Source organism: Chiloscyllium plagiosum, unplaced genomic scaffold, assembly GCF_037043375.1.
Source record: "Chiloscyllium plagiosum isolate Xiang-an unplaced genomic scaffold, Cpla_swu_hap1 HiC_scaffold_36, whole genome shotgun sequence".
NCBI lineage: Eukaryota > Metazoa > Chordata > Chondrichthyes > Orectolobiformes > Hemiscylliidae > Chiloscyllium > Chiloscyllium plagiosum.
This window is the reverse complement of record NW_028270174.1, coordinates 3,276,497-3,289,317: the sequence shown is the minus strand read 5'-3', so window position 1 is coordinate 3,289,317 and position 12,821 is coordinate 3,276,497.

Sequence of the window (12,821 nt, the reverse complement as noted above, 5' to 3'; positions counted from 1 at the left end):
TGCTGTGATCTGCCTGTACTGCTCACAAAACAAAACAATTCACTGTACTCAGGTACATGTGACAAGAATAAATCAAAATCAAATCAAATCAAGGTTAAGCAATAATGGAACGTGTTAATAAGTCCTTCGTTAGATTGCCATGTATCTGTTTAAACATTAAATGCATATCGTACCTTGTCCCAGATGTTGAGAATCTCATTTTCTCAACACGCTCAGTGCTTTGTTGAATTGTCCAGGGACTGACACTGAACAATATCAGGGAATGATCTCTTATCACAGACTGCCCCCTGCAGGAGGTATAGGTAATGCCAAGCCCTCGTCAGGAAACAGGCAGTCAGTACTGGAACCCCTCCCTGAAACTCCCTCAAGCCGGAAAACTCAGCCCAATCCCAGAACATCGTACTTTAGGAAAGGGGACAGGGAGAAGGTTTTGAAAAAGATAAGAGGTTTCTGTCATTTGGAAAGATTGGGATTGTTCCTGGCACAAAAGAAGTTAAAAGGTGTTCAAACCTTCAAGGGGCTTTTTGATGGAGAAACTTTGGGAGAAGCAGTCTGCATTGATGTGACCTCCAGTTTAATGCCACAAACATCCTTATTGCTATCCACTGTGTTCATCATGGAAGTTAACTGGTGACCCTAAAATTAATTATTTTAGGTGTCTTAGAAGAGATGAGTTATAGTTTAAATTAAAACACAGCAACTAAAATAAATGTTTCAATACATCAAAGTAGTATTTAAAGAAGGACTTGCATTTATATTGCATTTTCCTGACCCCCAGACTTCCCAAAGTGTTTTACTGTCAATTGAATCGATTGCTGTGGGAGCGGTCAGTGCTGTAAAGTAGGAATCAGACTTTATTGACCGAGTGTGCTTTGTCAAATGCAGACAATAAGGTGTCACTGTTCATAATTCTCACTTCTCCAAATTGTGACTATCCCACTCTCACTGCAACAGGGAGAAATGATTCCTATATCTTTCATATTGTTATGTTTTATGTAATATTTGTTTCGCTCGGGTAGGAATTTCACTGATCTCCAACATCAGGGGGTCTGAACAGGCCTGGAGAAAGCAGACTCTCTGCAGAGACCCTGGGAAGGTGACAGCCTTACTGGTGTTATCATTGGGCTTGAATCCAGAGACCCAGGGAATGTTCTGGGGACCTGGGTTTGAATCCTGCTACGGCAGATGGTGGAATTTTAACTCAATAAAAATCTGGAATTAGGAGTCTAACAATGACCATGAACCCACTGCCAATTATTGGGAAACCCATCTGTGTCACTAATGTCCTTTAGGGAAGGGAATCTGCCATCCTTACCTGGTCTGGCCTACATGTGACTCCAGACCCACAGCAATGTGGTTGACTCTTAACTTCCCTCTGGGCAATTAGGGATGGGGCAATAAGTGCTGACCAGGCCGTGACCCCCTCGTCCCATGAAGGGATAAAACCAGAATTCCTCACTGCTGGCCCTGGGTTTAGCGTACGATGTGCTGTTGGGAAGTTTTAGTTTGAAGCAAGATTGAAATTATTTGTCAGACAACATGGCAGTACAACACTTTGTTTCTCTGTTCACACATTTGCAGCTTCACCTTTATGGAGATTATCAGGATATACAGGAACGTAGACTGAAATTAAAATCCAATCAGCCATATTCTTACTGAATAACAGAGCAGGCTCGATGGGCTGAATGGCCTCCTCCTATTCCTTGATTGTATCTTGACGGAGAGTTTGTGTTGTGCATGAGCAGAATGGCCTCCTCGTGCTGTTCACTTTAATGAGATAAATACTTTGTTAAGATGGAAATGGTTGTCAGTCACTGGGACACAAGAGGAGGGAGTGTGTGTCACTGATGTCAATGGGGATCAGTGCCCAGGATTGTCCCAGTGCCAAAGAGGCCACTCAGCCCATTATCTCTGTGGTGGCTCTGTAAATGAACAACTCACCTTGTGCTTGACCCCCCTCCCCCCTTCACTGTGTGGCCCTGCACATCGTCACTTTTCAAATAACCATATACCTCCCTTTTGAAGGCCTTGATTGAGTCTGCTTTCAGCACAATCTGTAACCTCATGACCTGGCATATCCCCCATTTGACCGAGGGCAAGCAACCCTGGCTCAATGGTGAGTGCAGCAGGGCATACCAGGAGCAGCATCAGGCATACCTGAAGATGAGGTGTCAATCTGGTGAAACTACCAAACAGGACTAATAGTGTGCCAAACAGAATAAGCAGCAAGTGATAGACAGAGCTAAGCTCCACAGTCCTGCCACATCCAGTCCTGAATGGTGGTGGACAATTAAACAACTTACTGGAGGAGGAGGCTCCACAAATATCCCCATCCTCAGTGATGGGGGAGCCCAGCACATCAGCACTAAAGATAAGGCTGAGATTTGCCTCCTTAAGAAGGTGGGGGTGAGCTGCCTTCTTGAACCGCTGCAGTCCATGTGCTGTGGGTAGACCCACAATGCCCTTAGGGAAGGAATTCCAGGATTTTGATCCAATAAAGGAACAGTGATATATTTCCAAGTCAGAATGGTGAGTGGTGTGGAGGAGAACTCGCGGAGGGATGGTGTTCCCATGTATCTGCTGCCCTTGTCCTTCTCGATGGAAGTGGCCATGGGTTTGGAAGGTGCTGCCTGAGGGGCAACTAGGGACAGGGAATAGTTGCTGACCCAGCCAGTGACGCCCACATCCCATAAATGAATAGAAACTCTCACTTTGTGCAAAAGTTATACCTTATATATTTTATGAATTATTCTAAACTTTGCCCTTCATTTTCCAGCCTTTCACAAGTGACAGCTCTTTCTCCCTATCTAGTCAGCGCAGACACCTTGTGATGTCGAATAGTTTGATTAGCCGTGACCTTATTAAATGGTGCAGGCAGCTGAGTGGGGCTGTTTAACACTCTGTCCATCAGGTCTTCGAGGAGCACAATCCCAGAATTCCCAATCTGCAGGAAGTGAAATCCATCATTCCTAGGGCCATTCTCAGAAACCCAACAAAAACAGATCGGTCAAGGACAGCTGCAGAAAGTGGCACGCACAGTTTGAGAAACAGAACGTGAAACAGATCATTTTAGATTGCTTCACCTCGAAAGACAAAGGACCTTAGCTCTGGTAGATGGCATAAACTGCCCCAGTTGGTAAAATAGGTTTAATAAGATTTAACTGACCAACTTTACCAGGAGTTTTTCAGTTATTCCGAGCTGGTTTTAAGGTTAATTTGTCATCTGCAGTTCAGGTGAAAATGGAACTTTCCAACCGGCAGATCACTGCATATCGGAATCAGCAAGGGAGATACTGAAGAAATGTGGGTGGATTTGAACAAATGGTGGAACCACTGTATTGTGACTAAGATTGAACAGTCTAGAACTGTGACTAAAGTGTACTTGGAAAATCCTGCTGTCTGGTCACTTCTTATCCTGGCTTCCTAATAGTCCTTTACATTGAGCAGCTATTTCAAAATCAGCTTGCTCAGAGATATTATTACGTAGCTGTGAAGCAGGCAATTTGAAACCCAGTTTCCTGGTTTGGAGGTAGGGACACTACCACTGCCCCTCAATGGCCCTGACCCTTCACCATTATTGACTGATGTCATTGCCCATCCAATTTCTCTCATCTTTTGGCTACAAGACAATTGCAACCTGTGGCCACTTGGTGCCAGTCTAGAGCTGATTTTCCTGCTGTTTTCCAGTTCCATCCTCACTTTCATATACAGTTGTTGGGAGTTTTCTGCTTTAATTGCATTGGGCTGATCTATTTCATCGGCCTTATATTTCTTTAGTCACTTACTGGTGTGATAATGCCCCTACCTCTGAGCCAGGAGGTTTGGGTCCATAGATGGGTAATTGAAAATCTGAACAGATTGATTCGAAAGTATCTGTAAATTATTAGCAATGACCTTTACTGGGTTATCTACAGAGTATTTAGCAATGATCTTTATGGACACAGTGATACTGTGATTGAAACATGCATTTAACCTCAGGACCTTTACTTGGTTGTGATGGCGAACTGTGCTTGTGTGTGTGAGAGTGTGTGTGTATGAGTGTGTGTCTGTGTGTGTGTGTTTGTATGTGAGAGTGTGTATGTGTATCTGTTTGCATGTGTGTGTGTGCTTGTGTGTGAGTGGGTGTGTGTGTCTGTATCTGTGTCTGTGTGTGTTGTCCTGCAATTTGAACAAGAAACAGATTTTTCTGTGTTTAACTCTGAGAAATACAAGTGACGTTTGGGGGTGGGAGTAGGTGAGAAGGAGAACACAGGCTGCAGTAGAATGTGAGAAGCAGGCCAGGATCACAAGACAAAGTGATATCCCCCTTCCCGCGACCTGCCCTGTGTGTAATCCTCCATCCACAATGTCCCCACCAGCTGTGTGTCTGTGAGAGTGTGTATGTCTGTGTGTGTGTGTGTCTGTGTGTGAATGAATCTGTGTCCGTGTGTGTGTCTGTGTGTGTGAATGAATGTGTGTCTATGTGTGTGTGTCTGTGTGTGTGAGTGAATGTGTGTCTATGTGTGTGTGTCTGTGTGTGAGAGTGAGTGTGTTTGTGTGAGTGTCTGTGAGAGTGTGTGTGTGTATGTCTGTGTGTGTGAGAGTGAGTGTGTGTGTGTGAATGTGTGTGTGTGTTTGTGTGTGTGAGAGTGAGTGTGCGTGTGAGTGAATGTGTGTCTATGTGTGTGTCTGTCTGTGTGAGAGTGAGTGTGTGTCTGTCTGTGTGTGTGAGTGGTGTGTGTCTGTGTGTCAGTATGTGTGAGAGTGAGTGTGTGTGTGAGTGAATGTGTGTCTATGTGTGTGTGAGAGTGAGTGTGTGTGTGAGTGAATGTGTGTCTATGTGTGTGTGTGAGTGAGTATGTGTCTGTCTGTGTGAGTGGTATGTGTCTGTGTGTGTGTCTGTGTGAGTGTGTGTATGTGAGTCTGTGTGTGAGTCTGTGTGTGTACGAGTGAGTCTGTGTGTGTGTGTTTGTGCATATGTGTGTCTGTGTGTGAGTGAGTCTGTGTGTGAGAGTGAGTCTGTGTGTGTGAGAGAGTGTGTGAGTCGGTGTGTATGAGTCTGTGTGTGTGTCTGTGAGTGCGTCTGTGTGTGTGAGTCTGTGTGTATGTGTCTGTGTGTGTGAGTCTGTGTGTGTGTGAGAGTGTGTGTGTGTTTGTGTATATGTGTGAGTCTGTGTGTATATGTGTGAGTCTGTATGTGTGAGTCTGTGTGTATGTGTCTGTGTGAGTGAGTCTGTGTGAGTGTGTGTGTTTGTGTATATGTGTGAGTCTGTGTGTGTGAGTCTGTGTGTGTGTGAGTGTGTGTGTTTGTGTATATGTGTGAGTCTGTGTGTGTGAGTCTGTGTGTGTGTCTGTGAGTGAGTCTGTGTATGTGTGAGAGTGTGTGTGTGTTTGTGTATATGTGTGAGTCTGTGTGTGTGCGTGAGTCTATGTGTATGTCACAGACTCCACCATATGCGAGTCCATTTGTGAAAGCTCCTGATTACAGTATTGACCATGAACCCAGAGCCCAAGAGAGCTAAGACTATACCGTTGACAAGACTAAGAAAGTTTTGGCTCCTGAGCGAGGGCTTCAACAGTAGATGAGCCAAGACAGGGACAGAGTCCCAGAGCACTGGGTCTTTCAGCATATACAATGTTGATCAAAATATTTGGGAAACATTTTCCCCAGGAAAGGAGCGCCAGCTTGATTTAATGAGATATTTTCTGGGCCAACCTGTTGTTACACATGTCTGGAATACTACAGTCCCCTGGTTCAGGGCTAAGGACACTACCACCACACCCTTTCTCTCAATAACTTTTGAGCCCTACTAAGGTTGAGGTGAGATGTTAAAGGGTTAATTTGTTCTGCTGACATGTAAGAAATTGGATGTCCCAGGTTGGGCAGGCAGGATGTGACAATCTAATCACCCATTGTTTTAAGGAATAATTTAATCACACATTGTTTCTGGAAATAATCGAATCACTTTACATTGTTTCTGGGTGGCATGTGACTGTGGGCGAGTGGCTGGGAGCTGTCCTTTGTGATATCTCCATCCCGTAACCTACTCTGTGTGAAATCCCCCATCCCATCTTGCGTGCATGACTGACTGTGATGTAAAACCCTGTAAAAAGGGAGGATGGTTCCCTTGTTCAGGGAGCCTCACTTGGCCTGCTCTGCAAGCATCACAAAGAGTGTTAAGTGATCCTCCAAAAACTTGTGCTTGCTGAAATAAACCGTGACTGTTCACAGAAGTTGGCGTATTGCAGTTGCGTCACGCGTGTAAGAATCTCAAGGAGGGAACCTAACAGGGGGAGGTGTCTTGAACCCAGTCTGATGTGATTCCCAGACAAAATGCACTGTCCTCTGAACCACGACCAACACACCATCGCCAATAAATAATTCTTACTTTGAAACACCTGAATTAAACAAAACCTCCACGGAAAGAAGAAGTTGCTAAAAGAAAGGCTTACATTTATATAGGGCCTTTCATGACCACCATATTCCCCTAAAGTGCTTCATGACAATCAGACAGCAAAGATTTGATTTGAAGTGCAGTCACAGCTGTGTTGTACAGAATAAATACTGCAGAGTTTAACGATGCTCATTATAATTAGTATGTGAATTATTCCAGTAACCTGTGATAAATGAGAGGCTCCCTTTGAGTCGCACATTACGACAGGTCACTGGGTGAGTTGTCTCTGTGGTACTAGCCTCATGAGGATAGCCCAGGAGTTTTCAACACTTGCTGCAGAAAGTTAGGCCTAGTAATTATCAGCGTAAGGACCTTCCCAAGGCTGAAACAAGTACACGTGAGGAATACGCCATTTGGTCTGTCAGAGGGCGGTACGCATTTGGAATGAGCTGCCAGCGGTAGTGGCCGAGGTGGGTACATCAGCAACATTTAAAAGGCATTTGGACAAATACATGGGTAGGAAAGGATTAGAAGGGTATGGGCCAAGTGCAGGGAAATGGGGTTAGAGAGGGGGGACATTTTGGTCAGCATGGATCAGTTTGGGCTGAAGGGCCTGTCTTTGGGAGTGCTGTGGGACTCTATAAATCTATGACCTGTTGTGCCACTTGATAAGATCACAGCTTGTCGGCTCAGCCCCACTTTCTTGGCTTAACCCACTCCTCTCCCCAACCAACACCCTTATTAGGCAGCATCTAGGGAACAGGAGAATCGACGTTTCGGGCATTAGCCCTTCTTCAGGAACGGGGGCCAATTCCTTTGTTCTAAGCTGTTCCCCCTCCCGCCTCCCGCCTCCCCCTCCCCCCACCCCCATCCCCCCATCCCAGGGTCTGCTCTCTCTCACAGGTAGAGACGGTGCTCAGTAGTTTCTCAGCCACATCTCCTTGTGATCTTATTGTGATTCCTGAAGAAGGGCTAATGCCCGAAACGTCGATTCTCCTGTTCCCTAGATGCTGCCTGACCTGCTGCGCTTCTCCAGCAACACATTTCCATCTCTGATCTCCAGCATCTGCAGACCTCATTTTCTCAACACCCTTATTATTCAAGAATCGATCCACCACCTTAAAAATATTCAATAACCTGCCTCCAGCACAGCCCCCCCTCCCCTCCCCCCACTCCCATGGATGAGAGTTTCACAAAGAAAAGGTGACAGTATAATGGCTCTCCTTGTCTCTGTCTTGAACGGGGGCCAATTCCCTTGTTCTAAGCTGTTCCCCCTCCCGCCTCCCCCTCCCCCCGCCCCCATCCCCCCATCCCCCCATCCCAGGGTCTGCTCTCTCTCACAGGTAGAGACGGTGCTCAGTAGTTTCTCAGCCACATCTCCTTGTGATCTTATACCTTTCAATAAGGTCAACCTCTCCTTCTTTGAAACTCCAATTCTTTGTTGTTAATAACGAGGAGGAAGTGAGGACTGCAGATGCTGGAGGTCAGAGTCGAGAGTGTGGCGCTGGAAAAGCACAGCAGGTCAGGCAGTATCCGAGGAGCAGGAAAATCAATGTTTCTGGATAAGCCCTTCATCAGGAATGAGGCTTGTGGGTTGACTGAGAGACAAATGGAAGCGGGTGGGGGCTGTAGCTGAGAAAGTGATAGGGGATGAAGGTGAGGGAGAAGGTGATAGGTCAGAGGGGGGAAAGATGGACAGGTCTGGAGGTAGGTGCTGAATTGGAGGCTTGGGACTGGGATAATGTTGGGGGAGGGGAAATGAGGAACCTGTTGAAATCCACATTAATCCAGTGTGGTTGCACGGTCCCAAGGTGGAATATGAGGCGATCTTCCTCCAGGTGTCGGGTGGTGAGGGAGCGACGATGGAGGAGACCCAGGACCTGCATGTCCTCGACAGAGTGGGAAGGGAAGTTGAAGTGTTCAGCCACGTGACGGTGGGGTTGGTGGGTGTGGGTGACCTTATTTTCCCAGACAGTAAACACATTTAAATAAAGCAGTTTTATCCTTTTGTTTGTGAATTGTTTTAGGAAATTTAAAATTTTAACATGATAATTTTTTTGTTTCTTACTTCTCCTTTCTGACTTTCCCTCTCTCTCTATTTCTCTTTGTCTTTCAGATTTGATTCTAATGCAATTAATTCATTCCCTGGCGTTCCCTGCTTTGCTCTGATGGGCATATCTTATTGATTAAGGAAGACAATCAGCCCCTGGATTATGCTCCTATTATAGAGTCATAGAGATGTACAGCATGGAAACAGACCCTTCGGTCCGACTCGTCCATGCTGACCAGATATCCCAACCCAATCTAGTCCCAGCTGATAGAGTTATTGTTGTGAACAGGATGTTACCAACTCCCTCAGCACGCTTCTTGGCAAAATATCGTCAAACCCAAGCTGTGCAGCTATAGGTTAGTATAAGGTGCCACACGCCACCAAAATCTGAACCTACACATTATCCACAGGAATTAACAAGAGATTAATTTTCAGTCTGAAGGATAATGCAGAGGTTATAGGTAATGAAGGAAGATTGAGATGTACCTCTATCTTTCTCTCTGACATTTGAAATAAAGGCTTTACACCATGATCCCAATATTTACCAAGATAAAGGGACAGACTCCAAGATCCCAGTGACACTTGTCCCGGCCATCCTGTCCCACTGAGTTAGCTAGTCCTAAAGCACCTTGAACTATTCAATCTCAGAAGAGAGCTCTTAAACTAGCCACATACAATCTATCAAGAGGAGTGTGTCTGTAGCACTGCTGATATTTAACTTCAGAGAGAGTTGGTGTAGGTTATGGATAGTGAGATCTTAGGCCAAGTTCTGGGTCCCCAGATGAAATGGACAAAGTGACAACACACTGCCTCTCGAAAGGTGTTTCACATTTTCAGTGTGGATATTTAATCCTTAAACTCATCACAGCTCCAAATCAACGACAGCCTCAGTGGTTTTTACAAACTATCAGTTTATATGCACAGATGCCTCAACAGCATCAGCATACAGTCACAAGATCTGAAGGACATCAGCTGCCTGGATGTTTCCAATCTTCACAAAGCAGCCCCAGGAACCTCGGCCACCTTGTCTGTAGATGGAGAGTTTTATACAAATTCAAATTAGGTCTAAAAATCATTATTGCTGGAACAGCACAGCAGGTCAGGCAGCATCTAGGGAACAGAAGATTCGACGTTTCGGGCACATGCCCTGTGCCCGAAACGTCGAATCTTCTGTTCCCTAGATGCTGCCTGACCTGCTGTGCTGTTCCAGCAATAAAGTTTCAGCTTTGATCTCCAGCGTCTGCAGACCTCACTTTCTCCTAAAAAACATTGACAAGACTGAAACCAAGCCCTGCTCTTGTCACTGACTCACTGATCCATCATTGTTTAATGAAATAAACAGAAAGCAGCAGCTTTATAACCAGTGTGGAATACACACATTGTAGAAAGGTGGTTTATGAACAATATATTCCACAAGTAGGTTACTTTCCTCCTCCCTCAATACAGCTCCCATTCACCAAGACTCCTCAGACAGCACCTTCCAAACCCAGGACCAATTCCATCTAGAAGGACAAGATACATAGCAACACTACCCTCTGCAAGTTCCCCTCCCAGCCACTCACGGTCCTGACTTGGAAATATATCGCTGTTCCATCAGTGTCGCTGGGTCAGAATCCTGGAATTCCCTCCCTCAGGGTGTTGTGGGTCTACCTACAGCACGTGGACTGCAGCGGGTCAAGTAGGCAGCTCACCCCCACCTTCTCAAAGGGGCAATTTGCTTATGATCAGCTTCACTTGGTGATGGTGTTCCTATGTATCTGCTGTTTGTTAAGGACTTATTGTCACAACAAGGTCTGGGGAAGCACAATTCCACTCAGAGCAAACGATTAGGGTGAAAATTCTGAAAGAAATACAGAATGCATAGATAACTTGGAATCTCAGTCCCATGTTGGCCCTGATTGTGTAGCTTGAGAGTTCAGAATGAGATACTTCATGAGAGACATTCTGTAAGTCAGCTGATGAACAGTCTCCTTGTGGAAAGATTTCTGCCTGTTTCTGTAAATGCAACCCAACACTGCAGGCAGCTGAGCCTGTACCTCCGCTGACTGGTGCCTCCAAACCATTCCACAACATGAGCAGATTCTTGCCCAATCTGTTTGCACCCATTATAATAACCCCCATTATTTACCTCCAACCTCCTCCCTCAACAGTCTCACAGCTCTGGAATTTGAATAAATATTGCCCACCAGATTCAAAATTACATCTCCACTCCCATGTTAACAACACCCCAAAATTGTCAATAGTTTTGCTGAGGCCCATTTTGAATATCCCAATGAGGTTTCCAACCTCCTCCAAGTTACATAAACAACTCTGTTTTCCCTTTTGTTCCAGTCTCGACCATAACCTCTCATCAAGGCTCTCAGCAGCTTGCAATAGCTCAGTTCAGCTGTAGGGAGTCCTGTGCACAGAGGGGGCAGTGGATTAGGGAACTACCTGTGGCTTTTCACAGCCCCAACTCAGGGCTTTTAATGTTACACACTCTCTGAGTTCAGAACTGAGAGTCACATGTACTTGGGAGAATTTGGAAGATGTTTGCTTGATCTGCCTCTAGCTCACCACCGGTTAGATTAATTAATTAACTCATTCCAGACAAACAACAGCCTAACATAATTATACTGACAAATTCATACCTTACAGGCAATGTTCCAGACAACACCATCACTATCCCTGGATATTTCCTGTCTCACTGGCAGTGGGATACAGTCGGGAGGGAGTTGTCCTGGGAGTCCTCAACATCGACTCTGGACTCTATGAAGTCTCATGGCTTCAGGTTAGACATGGGCAAGGAAACCTCCTGCTGATTGCCACGTACCATCTTCCCCAGACTGATGAATTGGTACTCCTCCATGTTGAACAACACTTTGAGGAAGCACTGAGGATGGCAAGGGCACAAAATGTACTCTGGGTGAGGAATTTCAATGTCCACTACCAAGACTGGTTCATTTGCAGCATTACTGATCGAATTCATCAGGTCCTAAAGGACATAGCTGCTAGACAGGATCTGAGGCAGGTGGTGAGGGAGCCAACAAGAGGGAAAAACATACTTGACCTCATCCTTACCAATCTGCTGGCTGCAGATGTATCTGTCCGTGACAGTATCGGTAAGAGTGACCACCAAACAGTCCTTGTGGAGACAAAGTCCCACCTTCACATTGAGAATACCCTGCACCGTGTTGTGTGGCACCATCACCGTGCTCAATGGGACAGACTTCAAACAGATCCAGCAGCTCAAGACTGAGCATCCATGAGGTGCTGCTCCAGTACAATCTGTAATCTCATGGCCCGGCATATCCCCCACTCCACCATTACCATCAAGCCAGGGGATCGACCCTGGTTCAACGGAGAGTGTAGGAGAGCTTGCCAGGAGCAGCATCAGGTAAACCTAAAAATCAGGTGTCAATCTGGTGAAGTCACCAAACAGGACTACTCGCATGTCAAAGCATCTGCAGCAAGTGATGTCACAACCAACAGATCAGACCCAAGCTCTACAGTCCTGCCACATCCACTTCCAAATGGTGGTGGACAATTAAACAACTCACTGTAGGAGGCTCCACACATATCCCCATCCTCAACGATGGAAGAGCCCAGTACATCAGTGTGAAACATAAGGCCAAAGCATTTGCAGCAATCTTCGACCAGAAGTGCCGAGCGGGTGATCCATCTCGGCCTCCTCCAGTGATCCCCAACATCACAGAGACCAGTCTTCAGCCAATTCGATTCACTCCACGTGACACCACAAAATAGCTGGAGGTACTGGATACTGGCAGAGAGTGAGGGTTGCAGATGCTGGAGATCAGAGCTGAAAATGTGTTGCTGGAAAAGCGCAGCAGGTCAGGCAGCATCCAAGGAGCAGGAGAATCGATGTTTCGGGCATGAGCCCTTCTTCAGGAATCTTGATTCCTGAAGAAGGGCTCATGCCTGAAATGTCGATTCTCCTGCTCCTTGGATGCTGCCTGACCTGCTGCGCTTTTCCAGCAACACATTTTCGGTACTGGATACTGCAAAGGCTAAGGACCCTGACAAGATGCAACTGGTTGGAGTCATACCTGGCACATAGGAAGATGGTCGTGGTTGTTGGAGGGTCAGTCATTTCAGCTCCAGGACATTTCTTCAGGAGTCCCTCAGGGTAATGTCCCAGGCCCAACCATCTTCAGCTGCTTCATCAATGACCTTCCCTCCATTGTAAGGTCAGAGGTGAGGATGTTCACTGATGATTGCACAATGTTCAGCACCATTCATGACTCTCCGGACACTGAAGCAGTCCGTGTTCAAATGCAACAAAATCTGGACAATATCCAGGCTTGGGGCTGACAACTGCCAAGTAACATTCACACCACACAAATGCCAGACAATGACCATCTCCAATAAGAGACAATCTAACCATTACCTCTTGACAT